The following is a 15,105-nucleotide window of genomic DNA, read 5'->3' on the forward strand; positions in this document are numbered from 1 at the left end:
AATAAATGGACAGATGTTACTAAATAAAGACTCATAATTAAACAGCAAATGTAATATGATGCAATATAGACTTCCTAGGGTCATCACTGTAGCAATGTCTGGTATTTTACTTTTGTAAGAAAATAGATTTTATAAACAAAGGAAATGTGATGAATCTCATCTAAAAGGTCATAAATTAAGCACTGTGTCATGGAGAAGTCATTAGATAAGATACAGAAGGTGGGCACTAGCAGCAAAGCAGTAAAGAAGATAGGAAAATGGATGGGATGTTCTTGGGTCATCGACACAGTCATGAAAAGTGAGTTTGCAAGATGCTGCTTTTGAGTTCCTCCAGGTCACATTAACAAGTTCGGAGTGGTCTTCAATATAGGAAAAAAGACCAACATGCATTAAAAAAAAATGAAACTACCCAATGTTTTCAAAGGAAATAATACAAGATATGAGGTCATTTACTTGAAGGTCAGGGGCAGAAGATCCTCCCGCACCCTACCTGGGACAGATTGCAGGCTGCACTTCTGCTTCTCAGGCTCCCAGGCTGTTGTGTATCCTGGAGCGGAGACCTCCAATACATACCAGGGTTATAAGTGTCCGTATAAAATAGCTGTTAATTAGCACACAGACATCAAATGAGTTCCCAGCCACTGTATTACCAAGCTACTGCTATTCCTGTGGGTCAATGAATATTGATTAAAAACAGTATTTATTGCTGGGCAGTTTACATGGCTCCTGCCTTGCTTATTGGCAGTGGGTTATTAATTTTTCCCAGATTACCTTTCCCATGTGCCATACAAGCTTGGAGCCAAATTGATCACTACAATGCAGGCTGAGCATTGTAACACTTGGTGCTGTGGCCCCTTTGTTCTCTTGAGAATCTAACTCTCAGTACCTTTACATTATATAAAGAAAAGGACAAGTCAGAGGTTTATTTTGTTACTATACGTATCCAGATTTTCAATCAGCATAGGCTGTGTTCAGTCCAAGGTTTGTCAAGTTAGGTGTGGAAAATGTCATGCTGTTTTTTATTCAGAAATATTTGGTATAAATATTTTTATACAAAATTTTAAGTTTTAAACAAATATTTTGCGTGAGTAGAAGTCACTGGTATAATAATTTACTTTTCTTGATCATAGAGCTACGTAAAAATATACAAAACCCTTCATTTTTTAATAAGTATATTTTAGTTATATAACTTGACCCTTCCCTCATCCTGCTGTACTCTTGCTTCTGAAAGAAAATGAAGTTTTAAAATGTGTTATGAAGAGGAAATACATTTAGTGTCACCGTCTACAGAGATCCTGTGAGTTGTGTCAAAAGCCACTAGATTTACACTTCAGATTTCTCACCTGTGGCATAGGCACGATGTTACCATTTTCCTTCCTGTGAGACGTATGGGCTGTTCCTGCAAACCTGGCAGGGATAGACCTCATGTTGACTTCACTGTTTGCAGGCTACAGCCTTTACTTCATCTACTGATCTGAAAGGGAAAAACAAAAAGGGTCGTCATGATCTGACATCATTATCCTTAGGCACAGTGCTCAGATTTTGCCAATTTCTCTTGAACTCCAATAGGGCATGCAACAGGGGCCTCCCCACAGTATATCTATCAGCAAAACATTATTCCTAAATACACATATTTTTTCTAGAACGGTGTTTTTCCAACACAGGGTCATGACTCCTGTCTAGGTATGCAAAGAATGACAGTGATCTTCTCCTTCTGTACCCTCCTTTTTGGTAGCCCTTTTCAGTTCTCACTGTGCTGGGTATGACTTCAAAAACATGGCTTTATAAATCACCTACAAGCAGAATTTGGTGCAGTGATGCCCAATTGGTCCTATGAGAAGCAGATTGTTCATTCTTTACAAGAGGTGCCTTGAGCATCTTCCTCACATAGCAGTGCACTTATTGAGTGTATATGTACACCCAAGGTATGGTTTCATATTACAACTAAACTAAACTAAGGGCTTGCTTCCAGTAAAAGCAGGAGATGTCAGTCTCTTTCCTGCGTGCTCCGTTCCTTCCTCTCCTGAGTCTGCTTCCCAGCTGCTTGATCTTTTCCTCCTTTGCGTCACTCTGACACTCATCTGATCACACAAAAAACTGTGTCAATCTGCTAACCTTGTAAAAAAATTGCTATCTTTCATGTGGTTTTTTGCAAGATTTTTTTTTTTTTCAGTTTTAATGAACTAAATAAACCTGCTCAACCATCCACTTAGCATTGGCTTGGGGTGGTGGCATCCCACAGTTGGGCTTCAGTCCAGGATGTGTGTGCAAGGAAAGCAGGGGTGCAGCAGAGGGCAGTGGGACCCACACTGAGCCAGCGGGAGCCAGTTACCTCTGTCACCACCACCCCCTCATATGCAGCTGAAGGCAGAACTTTTGCAGTTTGACATCACACTCAGCCCAGCTTTTTTTCTCCTCTCTCCTTGAATTCCCCTTGAACTTGTTGAATCCTTCAGCTCTGAGATTCAAGAGAGGGTTGATTGGATTACAGTTCAATATGCAGCAGGTACATTTGAAAAGACGCACAGAGGAAGGTTATAAACCCTCTGCCCTTTTTGCTGTTCTAAGATAGGTGTAACCATATCCCAGACCTTGGAAGCCATAGCATGTTACAGACACCCAAATGCCTGTAACTCCAGAGTGGGCAAACACTTTGTGCAGTGCAAATTTTTGATCTGCAAATTTAAAAATTGAAAACCTTTTCAGACAGGTTCATGTTTTCTGAGCAAAACTCATTTAAATTCTCAGGGTTGATCTTAAACTGCAAGCAGACTCACTTGACTTTTATGTACCCAGTAACTGTTGACAAAGATATAATTCACTGTTCTTGTCTTCCTTTTTTTTTTCTAAAGAAATCTTCCTTATCTTCCTGTATCTTTCACAAATACTATTTTCCATAATCCATCAGATTTCATATTATCAGATTGTTTGAAGATGTATGTTCAGATTTCTTTGCTTGCCTAGCAGTATGTAAACATCGACGACCTCAGTTAGATTTATATGACAAAGGAAGTGACAGTATCTTTCTGACAAAGTTAAGCAAGAAGTCTGAAGTTTTAGGCTTTTGGAGGTTGTAGGTTGAAATTAGGGGTTAGGACTTGTACTCTGCCAGTGGCACGGAAGATACACAGTGATCTGATTCATCCCTATAAGCCAGTGTGTAAACCCACAGAGTGCCTGTGGGGCCCAAGGTAATTGCCCAGTTTTGAATCTAAAATTGATGTCTTATCAAGAATTTTACCCTAGATTTGAGAGCTGCCCTGACTTTTCTGCAGGATGGCATTATCTCATAGAAGATGTGACTCAAAATGGTGACTCATTAGGTCCTTTTCCTTATTCCTGAGAAGAATTCACTCTAAATTCTAGATGATTATATGTATATATATTACATATATATATATAAATACAGATAGGATGTTATTAATAAATACAGACAGGATTGTGAAGTTATTTGCAAGTTAAGTTGTCCACTTGCAGTTTGTAAGTATTTAGATAAGTTATTAGAGAGTAGAGACAATTACGGCCCTCTTACTGAGGATGTGAATATAATTCATCACATCTCACAGTTATCAGATCTCCAGCTCTGGCAGTGGCATATCTTCTCTTAGGTGGGAATTTTTTCTTTAGGCACTTTGTTGCTGACCATGTGAGAAAAACTGCCTTGCCTGCATATCACTGGAGTCTGTGCTCTTTGGTGCTGTAAGTTTGCTGACAGCGGTATTGCAGATAAGCAAGTAGAATGTCCACAGAGTGATATTATGGCATATTACTATTACCATATGTATTGCCATTGCCATACAGCTACTACTGCTCCTTTGGATCAAGCTATCCAACTGTTTCCTGACATCATCTGCTGCTGCAGGGGAAGTTTTCTAATACTATACACAACGCTTTATTAAACAAACTGAAAACGGACCTTCAAATGTACTATTTTCAAGTTAGGTTACGAAACCCATATGATCAGCTGTTCTTCAGGGCCACTGAACATTCTTTTCTGAGGTAGCAATATGTTTTATAACATAAGGAAATACATAAGGAAATATATGTGAAAATACATGAACAATTTATAACATCACAAACCCTGTTTATCATAACATTACTTATCCTCAGAAATAAGTAAACCTGAAAACCACGATTAGGTATCATAGATCCTGGGTTGTGGAATTCCAGGAACCATGGAAAATGAAAGAAAGAGTAAAGGAATAACTCTCCATTTCTAGTATACTCTGAGGCCACCAGATTGGTCGGCTTGTACTAAGAAGCTTAGAAATGGTCAGATTTGGCCAGTTGGGAATCCCTGCTATACTGTCCATATGCTGTAACAAGTGGAAGGGTTGCTCTGTTCTTTGCTCTTCTGCTTGGAAGTGGGCGATATTTGGAGGAGCCCAGGGGTTGCCCACTGGGCTGAACCAGTTCCAGCACAGTGAAACTGCAACAAATAGGCTAAGGAAGAGGCCTATCTTTAGGTCCCATGCAGTGGAGAGAAATAGTTTCCTTCAGGGGAAATGGAGAGCAGTTAAAGTAGGCTTCTGCTTTCAATTTCTTTCCAGTAACTCTGCTGGGAACTCAGGGAGATAGCTTAATTGGTTCTCTCTGATACACCAGTATAAATAATTATAAAATTCATGCTCATTTGCTGTATACTTTGAGATGAAATTTCTACCAAAATGCATAAAAATCATATCCACCATTGTCATTCTATTTTTACAATTTACACACCATTCACTGAATAAAAGACATATGGAGAGGGAGAGGGAAAGATAGTAATGGAAATCAAGCTAATACTGAGGAAATGTGTCAAGTAAAGTCCTTGCAAACTTTCAAGGTCAAAAACATGAAAAAGCACGTGGGAAACCTAACAAGCAAGCAAGTAAAAATGTCCTCATATTTCAGGGAAGTCAAATAGAAGAATATGGCTTTGCATTTACCCTACTGCTGTCCACATATCCTGTGGTTTTAGTTTGCTGTTCTTACTAATATGAGACTATTGGAGCAGAGAAGTAACATAAATTTGCACCTCCATGTATGGTAGGCAGCAACTGCTATGCAACTGAAGGGAGAGTTCTCACTCCAAGTATCTGAGGACATTATTTCCAGGGGAACCTCTCAGGACTCATCACTGCTCCTTGAACTGAGAGAAAATTAGAGGCAAACATTCACTGGTAGGTGAATAGCAACAAAAAGATTAATAAATGAGAACTTCCTTAGCCCAGGAATATTTAGGATTTCACAGTTATGTAAATGACCTTTACAAAGAATCGTAACACACTTTCAACATTTATAGTATACTTATAGCGTAACAAAGGAATTTCAAGCATAGAACAACACTGTTGCAGTTTTAACAGGGTTATGAGTCAAATAAGGTATATTTGAAACCAATTAAAAATGTAACAAATGACCCTTTTTATCACATTTGCCATCTGCTTTAAAGGAAATTAAAAAATCTTTCAGAATTCTGAATTCTTCCAGATGGAATTTTGCATGGCTGTTTTGAAGGAAATTTTGAAAGCTTTCTTGCAAAGCCTGACCTACTGGAACTACCCCAAAAAAAAAAAAAACCCAAACCATGTGTCTTTGATGACACTGATTTTTCCCTCACTTGAAGAAAATACAGCAGCTGGCTGCCACAAGTTACAGATCTGTCAGGATACGTAAACTGTGAAAAAAACAGAGAAAGAAGACGGTGTTGAAAGAGATGCCTGCAATTTCTGAGCATTTGAGCTGCTTGTCTGTCTCCCTGGGTTTTTTGGCTTTTGCTGTACAGTAAGGACTTGAGAAGTGCTGGGGTCCAGTTGTAGAGGTGGTAAATGAGGTTCCTTGGACAAGCAGGAATGTTGTTGCTATCTCTGTAGCTGTTGCAATCTTTTGTCTCCTTAGGCCAAAGGCTCACTAGCTTTCTCTGGTGCTTAGTGAGCTCCAAAACAAACCTCTAGGAAACAAGGCAGTTTTAGATAGAAAAGTTGCCAAATATACATAAATATTTTTTTTTTATTTAAAAACAATTTTCCAGGAAGAAGAAAATTCTCAAAGTTCTAAATAGCTCCCTTAAGACCTATGGCATATCAGTTAACTGGACTCCACTGAAAGAGTGACTGAGCAGTCAGGGATAAGAATAAAACCCTGGTTTACATTTCATTCATGCTCACAAATAAAGATTCAGGATATGCTGACTAAGCAGTGTTTGATCAATTAAAGTGACTCTTTCCTGTTATTTTTTTATGAACTACTCCATTGATAATCAATATGACTATTAAATGAATGTCAGAAGTTGTAGTTTTTTAGGTCTAGGTTAATAGTCCTAAGTTATCACTGCTTTGTGCCTATCAAGCTTTTTGTTCCTTTTAACCTCTAGGAAACAGGAAGAGGTGGTCCAGTTCCAATAATATTTAATTTTATATGATTCCCAGGATCATTTTTAACAAGCTGTTCTACCATACCTAATGTAGGGACTAAGTGTGCTTGTTTTGTTGATTTACTTTACTGCTGGGCTGTGATCAGGTGCTCATGCCCATTTCATTAGCTTTTTTGGCAGTTGTTTACATAGACAAGTATAAACTGCAGCCAATTCATTTGCAGGGTCTAGCAGCAGTGTTAGGAATTGATTTTTAGGGGCTTATTTTACTCCTGCTGGAGGGACAGCAAACAGTGGTACACCATGGCTCGCACAGTCCAAGGATGTTCTGGCAGTCCTTTAGGGTGACTTTTTGCTTTTGTCTCTTTCTCAACATATTTGGTTTGCAGGTAAAATTCATGAGCATTGTGAATTGGTGATCACTATGTGTAGCCATGACTAGGTTTTGGGTGTCCATGTTAGCAATGATGAAGAGATATGTTTCTCTCTAGGCAAATGGCAATTTTAACTTCAAGCTCTGACTAAGCCAGTGGAGCAGTAGTTAACACCCAGAGCTATGGAAAGTGGGTTTGAGGTGCTCCTGTGTTGGGGTAACTCTGCTATAATTAAAAGGATGTAGAAATTGTAATGTGGTTAAAGTGACCACGCTTCCAAGATGGTGATTGTAAGCCTTTGTGTAACCCTTCTTGTTCCCAAAATCCCTCACTGTACCTTGGAATGTCTAAGAGATACCTGGAAACTCACCTATTGGCTGTTAACCCTTTCTTGGAATTGGTTGGTTTGTAACACCTCCTGAACTCCCAATGGTCACATTGCGATCCCTCCGAAAGCTCTTTAAGCTGTTGCCAGATCAATAAATGCTCTCTCTCTGCTTGCATTTCTCTCCTGCCTGGCTGCTGGCCCGGTGGTCTCTCTGGGGGGCCATGAGGTGCCACGGGGTGGGGGGACCAGGGGGAGGGCACGCTCCCCCTCGGAGCAAGGGGTAAAAGGAAAGGCTTCCTGCTCCGGGGTTCCCTCTCCCTATCCACTCAGCATTCGTCACTCCTGTAGTGACGTGCGCTAGAGAACACTGAGCCTCTGAGTCTGATTACTCCCATTCTCTCTTATCTTTCACATATATTCACAGCTTTGGCTTACATAATGTCTCATAGCTCAAAATTTTTTTCAGAACAGGTAAACCCATGTCACACTATTGTGAACACAAAAATGGATGGTGGTTCATAAGACATGTACAGCTCAGCGTGTTTCACCTCTTCTAACCAGCAAATATTTTCACTTTTGTTCAGGCACTTTCCAGGCTTCTTCATAATGAAGAAGAGTATTGCCAATGTTCAGTCCCAGATGTCCATCTAGAGTCCATAGGGAAGACAAGTTAAGATATGGTTGGTGTGGCCAACTTAAGGGACATAAGACTGAAAGTCAGATGAGGCACAGAAGGCACTGGTGGCATGGTGGAGATTACTGAAGAGATTCTATATGCACTGTGTTCAGGAGATGACTATACCATGTTCATGTGTTTCGTGTTGTGTTCCTAGGGCAGAACTGCTGATTTGCCTTCATGTCACAAAGGTGAGCAGTTGCTGGTCTGTCCTCTAGGTGAATTCTAGAGACCACTGAAAAGATCCAACTTATCTAAAACAGCTCTTGCTTTTTATGTGGGAATGGTTGGCATGATCACTCCGTCTCTGAGCCACACATCTTTGTTTCTGCATAGTATTTGAAATTGAATACCTTATTGACCATTTCTGTCAGGTCTTTTCTTTTGGGGAAGAAATAACTGAACATTTCTCATGGAAAGTCCTTGCCATGGGAATTGCCATCTCCTCTGTAGCTCAGACTTGTAGCTTAGATAAAAGTGACACCTACTCTAGGTTTTCCTTGGAGTTAGCCTGGGAAAACAGCCAAAGAAAGAAAGATAGCACTAGAGTGATTTGGTTTGTGCCAGTTTTTGATAGTGGTTATTCTACAGTCTTGATAAATGCAAAAGTCATAAACAGTGCAACAGTCAGTGTGATACCAAAAAAAAAAAAAAAAAAAAAAAAATTGAAAACCTATTTTTAGAGACTGCTTAGAGTTCACCTCAGGACAAAAAAGAGTTGGAGATCATTCTACAGTGACAAATGTTATGTGATTGCACCAGTTGCATAAAAGCTTTTAAGTGTAAATCTCTTTAAAGACCTTCCATGCAGGGAAAATGTCAGCTGGGAGGACCTGGTTAAGTGTCATGGACCCTGTGGAATGTAGTCATGGATTTCATTTGGTGGCCTGGATGAATTCCCAGATATCAGCAATTCCACTGTGCCCTGAGACAAGAAACGAAAGATAGAAGCTGCTATATTTGGTATAAGCCAAATTTGATCTGAGCCATTAGAGCAACAAGGGCATCTTTACAGCTGCAATTTCTGTAGCTCCTAGACATACAAAGGGCTTAGGATCTACCCAAAATTTTTACCTCCAAGGTTATGCCCTTCCAAGTCTGCTAAGATTTTTTAAATTGATCTGACAAATAGGATTGAATAACTGTCTCTTCCGACAGCAGATGGGAACTCAAGGGCTGTTGGGCAACCAGTTCTCTGGCAGCAAAGAGGGATACACAAATTCTGACTCAGAAGTTCTTAGGTAAAGTATAGACATCAGAAATTATCACTGAAGATGTTGTAGGAACTAAAAGCAAAGATCATAATTCAGGCAAATCTTAAAGAGATATCAGATCTTTGAAGAATTAATGAAGTGTTTCATTTTTAGTCCTTTTCACTGAAAACATCTGCATTTTTCTATCCATAGTACTGTGCCTGTACACTCCTTTAGTAACATTTTGATATGGTAACCAGGTACGACTCCATTGGATGCTCAAATCTTCATACCAATGAGATATTAGGATATAATATATGGGACATTTTTTATAATAAATGTAGAAATTCTCCACTTCCAAGATGGGTAATAACACAATTTAGAAAAAAATTTATTTGCAGTACACATTAAGTTCTGGCTATTATAGACCAGCATATCCCAGTGAAGGCAATTGAACTCCTCCAGGTAGCAGTAGTTAAGAAATTTGTTGGTCTTAAATTGAATATTTTTTTTAAGCATTACATGCATTTTTACATCACAGTCTAGCAATCTGTCTCTTCTGCCACTCATATGGCCCAATGTGCCATCTAGTGAAAAAGGTCAACCTTAAAAATACTGTCAACCTGAACTACAAGGGTTTACAGTGGAAAATACAATAAAATTAAATAAAATAATAATAATAAAAAACCTAAGGAAAAAGGGAGTCTTTTATTCTGAAGAACAACACATGATCAAGTGCAGATATATGATAGGCAGGTAGAGAAGGATAATATTTGAAATTTGGGATTAGTGTGAAAATTATTTCCAGTATAAATAAATACTTCTGAATCATTAACTGCACAGAAATCAGTATTATCTGAGGGACAGAAGAACTTATTTTACTATCTCTAGTGATCAGTCTTGATTTCACGAAGGTAATCTGGAGAAGGATGGGAATGCAAAGATAAAAGATAAAAATAGAAAAGTGCACGTGGAACTCAGAATTTGAAGGAAGTGGTAAAAGTAGTTCCTAGAATCAACGTCAACTTCCCTGCTCTGGGAAATGCAAACATAGAAGAAAGCAGTGAAATGTAGATATAGCCAATTATGCTAACAATTATTTCACGATTTAAAAAAATTAGGTTTCATGTTTTTCTTTTTTTTCCCTTTCATTTTGTTGTCTCTTTCCAATTAATCTGCTCTAGAGATCTATTTTCTTTCTTTATCTTATTGTAGAATACATCTGCAACAACTTCCATCTTTATTCAGAATCTTTCCTCTCTCCTGGAGTTACAGCTGGTTTTGCCAATCCATTCTCCCTGTTCTAGTCTCATTTTCTTATACTTTATATTAAGATCTTGACTGCAGAACTTGTTTAACTGCATCACCTACAAAATAAATTCTACAGAAATCATCTTCACAGATACTTTTATGAACTAACTTTCTCTTAACACTTAAGTCATAGCAGCAGTTCATACTGTATTAGAAACACATGGGATATTAGTAAGTCCAGTGAAGTCCCTGCCATGGAGCTAGGCATGGCAGCATTGCACTTACCATCATGTGCTTGGAGGAAAGTTTTACCTGCAGCTAAAGCTTTTGTTCTGAAACCAGGCAAGAAAAATTTGTTGCTGCTTAAAACAGAGTGAACTAAGATCCCCAGCAAATGAAATTTTGGGCAAGATACTAGTATGTCAAAGTTCAACACATTCTCTATGCCCTTGCATGCTTGAGTCTTAGATATAAGCCATTGGCATGGGGAATATATTTTTGGAATGTAGTGAAACTAGCCCCATAAACAATACACATTTTCCCCCCTTCTATTTAACAATCTCAAGACTTTTCAATGATTCAGAGAAAAGAAAAAAAAAAGACAAGGAAAAGAAAAAGAAAAGAAAAGAAAAGAAAAGAAAAGAAAAGAAAAGAAAAGAAAAGAAAAGAAAAGAAAAGAAAAGAAAGGAAAGGAAAGGAAAGGAAAGGAAAGGAAAGGAAAGGAAAGGAAAGGAAAGGAAAGGAAAGGAAAGGAAAGGAAAGGAAAGAAAAGAAAAGAAAAGAAAAGAAAAGAAAAGAAAAGAAAAGAAAAGAAAAGAAAAGAAAAGAAAAGAAAAGGGGTTGAGAAACCAAATGTGGGCCCTGGTTGTTCCCACTTTAAACACCCATGTGTATTCATTATATGTGTGGCTGCTGCAACTTCAGTAGCTAGGTCAGTTTCACTACTTTTAACATGGTGTAGAAGTTGACCTGGAAAATTCAGTTAAAGACAGGAAAAAGCAATGACTATCAACTTCCATCTCATCAAATATATTGAGAATTTTGTGAGAAAAAGAATGTGTACTCCTCAGTCTAACAGTATAATCCTGTCAAGCAAGCCTCATCATTGCTGACAGCATCAGAGGTGTGGGAACTTTCCAAAGAAAATATTCCCCAAAATATCTCATGGTGGGAAGTGTCAGTCAGCTGAAAGACAGGAGTTGCTGACTCCCCTTCTCTTGTTTCTCTCTTAATGGATCTCTGACTAGATGAAGTCATACCTATATGTCTTCATACACTACCATCAAACAAACACTTGCAGAACAACCTAGCACTACATTTCATAGCCTTCTGATCCAAGACAGGGTTTTAACCAACAAATAATATCCGTCTGGATAAATTTTTCTGGAAGAAAAAAAGTGTTACTGAAAAGTGTAAAACTTGAATTATACTAATATTCTAACAGCTAAAGCAGTTCTGCCACACACTGGTTTAAAGGCATAGTTCTTTCATGAGTTTGCCTCAAATCTGTGAAATGTATATAGACACTGAAAACATAATCCTGAGCTGTGGAGATTCAGTGAGTGTCTGTATGCTGGTATTCACTGCATAAGAGAAGAGCTGAACAATGAAGAAGACGAACTAGAGAGTTAAATTCCACAAATGCATCTATCACATTAGCTGGTGCTAATCAGGGAGTGAGAACTTCCTTCTTGCTCTCAACAAGTTGTTTATGACTATGTTTTTTACTTGTGTATGTACATTACACTTGCAGAGCTTTTTCAGGTTACTCCAAAAGTGTGTTCAGAAGAAAACATGCACATAAATACATAAATATGGTGTATTCCTATCCCTTTATAAAGCATTGGTGTGATGCTAATTTCTAATCCTAAAATCAAGAGAAATATAGTACTACAATTGCTCATGCTCATGGGTAAGATGCTAGGTCATCCTGGGACCAAGAAAAAGCATGAAATGAATCAGAAATAACTACATGAATTTGGGATAGAATAATTAAAAGATAAAGTGCATTAATATTATGTTATAAATTTTTTAGCATGAATTTATTAAAATGCATTTAGAAGTCAGAGCAGAATAAAAGCTAATTCACAACTGGTTGTAATGGGCTTGGAATCAGCTTTAGTATTAGAAGAAATTTCAAATACAGTAGGAAGGAAATGCAATACAATAAAGTAGTGACTCAGGGGGCTGATTGGGATAATGAAATGCATTTCAATGAATTCTGATGGATAAAGTATTATTATGAGGAGCTTATAAACAAGAAGGGAATAGACAAAATTTGCAGCAACAGTACTATATTGTCACAGTGACTTTTATTACTATAGAAATTATTTTGAATTGTGAAAGGTACTATACTTGGTGTTCTAATAATTAATCCAAAGTGCCTCTATTTCACTGAGCTTTGTTGTCCACCAGTGTCGAAAGTATAGACTCTGTGTCTACTCCTTGACAGAACTGCTAATGCTCTATTCATCTTGTCAGCTGTGAGTCTCCTCTGCATGCTAAGACCATAGAGCAGACATTCTGCACATCTATGAATATGAAATCCAGGGAGGCTGTGAAAGTTTGCTGTTTCGCCTGCTCTGTGGGGGCCTCCTGTGGCCTGAATTAGATGGCTCCTTCTCTTTACAGCAAGGTAAAAATAACTCTTAACTTTCAATTTGTGAAAACATCAGGACTAATGCCAAGATCAGAGAGCTGTGCTTTGCTCCTTGTGTGTTTGGAAACACTACAAGTAGTATTTTATGAACTTTTAATTAATATATTATTTCCTTTAAACAAATATATAATTTCTTGTTGACATGATCATAAATTTATAAAACCCACATTTGACTTGCCTCAAAATGGTAAATAAGACCACCAGAGTTTAAGCTTTTATAACTTTTTGATAGATTTCTTCTCCACTCAACTATGTAATCAAATATTATTAGAAACTGAGGAACATGGTGCAATTGCATAATTTCTTTATTTTCCCAACTCTGTGTTGATAATGTTACAAAATTCCCTTAAACTTAGATACTTTTAGATTTAAAGGAAAACTGTAAATCTTTGCAATTTTTTGAATAGTGTTTAAGAATTTCTGTGAATGGTGCTGAAGAAAAGAGGGTAGGTGAGAAGATTATATGTAATGTGTCCTTTAAATATAATTAAGACAGCAGTAAAGTCATTTTTCATGTAATAAAGGACAAGATTTCATCAATGGCTTGATTAACTGCAAACAGAATATCTTTTCTCATCTTCTTTTGTTCTCCTTAGATGGTGTGTTCTGGATGGGATTTTGCATGTCTCTTACAGGGTTATGCTTTCTTAGCACACAACATGTTTTGGGTATTACCACCATATAAGGACATGTTTCCATATTATTACTCCGGTTGCAGCATATCCAATTTAAGATGTATCTTTACCAATTTACCACTAACTGATAAGTATTTTTGGTTCTTCTCCAAGAGACTATCACACACACCACTTCTTTGTGGCAATTGCACAATTTATGTTATCTGGGAAATTATGTTTTTAAAAGAATATAGCCTCTTGTTATTTCTTGAGAAAGCTCCATGCAAAGATCTAATAGATGGTGCAGTCATGCCATCAAAGGGTACAACCAAAGACCAGTGATCTCTTGCAATAGACGAGGAATGAGCACCTCCAAGGTGAGGGGGAAACTCTTAAATAACATCTGCTGCTGAAAGTGAGCTCTCATTCATTAGTCCCAGTTTGCAGTTCATAAAAGTTTATCTTTCATAACTTATTAAATCTCTTGTCCCACAGCATGATTAGTAACACCTAATGACAGGTCATATTTTACCCGAGCAGCCTGTGAAACATGTTGAGTTCATGGCCTCTGTGAGATATTTTCATCATATGTCTCCTTATTCTTTCTCACATCTGTTGAGGGCATATAACAGAAAGGGAACATGAGCCCCGGAAAAGGGCACATGAGCTTCACGGCAGGAACCATTCCAGCTGCCAACAAAATAAATCATATTACGGGAGGTAAATGCGAAGCCAATGAAAGTACCACTTGGGATGCTACTATGACTAAAGAACTGTTTAATTCATTGTGTTTGCAGGCATTTCCACATCAGGCAATCACATCAAGGAAAAATCAAGCAGCATAAAACCAGATATGACAGACTACAAAATGTTATATGCTGTAGAAAAACTAGCCCTGAGTCCCTAAGTGACATTAGTCAATAACAGGCAGTGCCTTTCCCATGTAGAGTGAAGAAGAAGAGGGGGAAAAAAAGCCCCATCTTGTTCCTGCCCAAGAAATATTATTTGTATTGTGTGTGGATGTGTGAGAGCAAGGGTCATCCATTTCTCAGCTACAATCAGCCTTTGGAAAGTATCAGACTCACACAGCAGGTAGCAGGTTTCAGCAATCACCATGCATCATGTGGGACTGGCTGTCAGTGGAGTGCAGGAAAGCAGAAGAAACAAGCATACAGGAAGGTCAGGTTGCTGCCTTGCTGTCTTTAGTTTCTCCCTCCCTCCCTCCCTCCCTCCCCCAAAGCCTTCTCTCCTGCCTGTTCAAGCTCTACAAAGTGGATGTGCCAGAGCAAACCAGAGCAATTCAAATGCATTCAATAAACACAACTGGCCTGACAAATGGTGGATGTTGAACAATCTAATACTTCTCTAAGGCAAAGCTTCACAACCAACTGTGCTTTTGTTTTGTACATCTATGTGATGAATGTTCTAAGCAAGAAGCAGCCTGCTGTCTATTGGAAAACTGTGTCTCTAGTGCTCACAAAAGCAGAATTGTCTGAATTCAGTCTTTCATCTGTGATAAACAGGTCTGCCTTATGTACTGCACTCTGGGTTAACATTTCTCTATTCTAGCTTGAGAGGAGTGATAGTTATGATTGTAGGCTTTCACTAACTCAGATAAAGCAGTTAAGCAGATCTACTGATGAAGAAGTCAGAGGAAA

The 15,105-nt window shown here is 38.2% G+C and overlaps 1 long non-coding RNA gene across 1 annotated transcript; it reads right to left on the minus strand.

Moving 5' to 3' along the window:
- Positions 1-539: 539 nt before the first annotated feature.
- LOC126644556 (uncharacterized) lies at positions 540-14,592 on the minus strand. Its single transcript, XR_007629951.1, has 3 exons — positions 14,533-14,592; positions 1,344-1,474; positions 540-601 (listed from the first exon to the last, which is right to left on the minus strand). It is a non-coding gene; the product is annotated as an uncharacterized LOC126644556 (long non-coding RNA).
- Positions 14,593-15,105: the final 513 nt, after the last annotated feature.

Source organism: Myiozetetes cayanensis, unplaced genomic scaffold (assembly GCF_022539395.1).
Source record: "Myiozetetes cayanensis isolate MyiCay16 unplaced genomic scaffold, myiCay2020 scf3, whole genome shotgun sequence".
Lineage (NCBI taxonomy): Eukaryota > Metazoa > Chordata > Aves > Passeriformes > Tyrannidae > Myiozetetes > Myiozetetes cayanensis.